Source organism: Hordeum vulgare, chromosome 6H, assembly GCF_904849725.1.
Source record: "Hordeum vulgare subsp. vulgare chromosome 6H, MorexV3_pseudomolecules_assembly, whole genome shotgun sequence".
In the NCBI taxonomy this organism is placed as follows: Eukaryota; Viridiplantae; Streptophyta; class Magnoliopsida; order Poales; family Poaceae; genus Hordeum; species Hordeum vulgare.
In genome coordinates this window covers 307,487,917-307,490,110 of record NC_058523.1, presented here as the reverse complement: position 1 = coordinate 307,490,110, position 2,194 = coordinate 307,487,917, and the positions used below count along the sequence as shown (strand labels likewise).

Here is a 2,194-nt window from a genome sequence, read left to right as displayed (position 1 = left end):
CTGATCTCGGAAAGGATGTCCAAGGTCAATGAAGGAGTATTTATTCAACGTGACTCTCGAGTTGATGTTCTTCACAATCTCTTCAACCGCTTCAAAAGACTCGATAGTGAAAGCTACCAGCAAACCTTCGATCGCCTCACTGATATCTCCAATACGCTACAACCTCTTGGAATCGAAGACATCACTAACCATGAGGTAGTGAAGAACTTGCAGAGATCTCTTGATTCTTCATTCGATACACTGGTTATGATGATTCAAGAATTAAGAGACTACAAGTTACTAGAACCTGCTAATATTCTTGAGAGACTAAATACTCACAAATTCCAAGAAGCTGAGAAAAGAGACCTCTATGGACCAATCTATGGAATACCTTGTGCTCTGAAGGCAAAGGTTGTTTCCTCATTTGAAGAAGCAGACTCTAATTGCAGTCTTGGTAATCCTAAAGAACTTGGCGAGGATCTTGCTCTGCTCGTGAGGAGATTCCAGAAGTTCCCAAGATGAGGCAGTTCGGAAAGTCTTAAAGAAGAGATATGAGGAAATCAGAATCTTCATCTCAGGAGTACAAGAAGAGAACCTGCCACAAATGCAAGAAATCTGGTCACTATATTCCAGATTGTCCTTCCTCGGCGAAGGAATCAGAGAATAAGAAATACAAGGATCACATTTCTGATGACTGAAAGAAAAAGAAGAAATATTCAAAGTCATCATCTCACAAGAGAACAGTTTTGGAAAGGCTCGAGCTCTTATTGGCAAGGAAATGGATTCCGAGAAAGAATCTGAAGAATGTGATGAAGAGTAAGGATCTAAAGGGGAGTCAGAGTCTGGTGTGGCAAGCTTACCCTTGCTACCACATTCGTGAGCAAGTCCACCTTCGATCTCGAAGAAAATGACAACGTCAACAACACTGATGACTGTGACGACGACTTTGCTCCCACTTATTACTTCATGGCAAAAGGTTCCAAGGTACAAAACCACACTTCCTCTTCTGATTCAAGAGACTATGAACGTGATGACTATCAAAAACCCAGTTACTACAAGCTTGCTAATATTGGCACTAAGCAAAAAACTACTCTTGAAAGCTTTAGAAACTGCTAGATAAAAGGGATGACAGTTGAATGAGGAAATGAATTGGACTCAAATCCTGACTAATGATGTTGAACATCTTCAGTCTAGGTTTGATAGTCTTCAGGATCGTCATGGCACCCTCTTGGCTGATCATGAGAAGCTTTCTTATGAATAACTTCAAAGAAAGCAACATCTTGAGAAACTAAGGGCATCTTATGATGATGTTCAAAGTGAAAATTATTCTTTGCTTTCTCAACAGATTAGTACTGCTCAAGAAGAATTCATTCCACCATGATTCAAATGCATCAAACCCGAAACTGCTAATTCTTCACCTGAAAGTTCAATTGTTCTATTGCTATAAATTCTTCAACTGTATTTGTGGTTACAAATTCCTCACTTCAGGAAACCACAAATGTCACTGACAAAAATGCAGGGTTGAAGGAATTGTATGGGACATGCGTTTCCAAAAGCCTCAAAGGGCATCAAACCCTTTGCGATGTGCTCAAAAAACAGATTCTGAACAGAAACCCGAGGAAAGAGGGTATTGTATTTGAGAGGAAATTAAATGTTGATGGATCATACCGGAAACCTGAGAAGTATCTCAAAACCTCATGGGTTGCTGTAAAAGGACCTCCTGTTGATCTCTACTTTATCAGGATTTGCATGTGAAACTTCGTATTCCTCTGATGAGTCACTTGACTCCAACTATTAACTGTTCAAAAATTAGAGTGCTGAATTGTTTGCTAGATATTTTGGAACTAACTGCATGAATGGACCAACCTTGAGGAAAATCTGGGTTCCCGAAAGCAGCTTAGAAATTCTTGAGGTGAATGTCCTCATGACACCATTCGTGAAGAACAGGCACCCCGGATCAAATTCCTCAAGGGGAATAAAGTCATCACGAGGATCAAATTCATCACATGGTCAAAATACTGCTAGTACTCGTGTTAATGCTTCTGATTTGCACGGATAATACAAGGACATGAATATGTGCAATATTCTTAAAAGCACTATATACATAAGTCCTCGAAGAATTTCTCTGCTTATTCATTTGAGTACTCTAACCCCTCCTCTGAAATGAAGTGCATTAGCTTCAATCCCAGAATTATTTTATGGTGCTCGTGGGATG

General features: G+C 39.7%; 1 pseudogene; it reads left to right on the top strand.

The window, feature by feature from the left end:
• The first annotated feature begins 249 nt into the window (after positions 1-249).
• LOC123405434 lies at positions 250-1,095 on the top strand (annotated as a pseudogene).
• Positions 1,096-2,194: the final 1,099 nt, after the last annotated feature.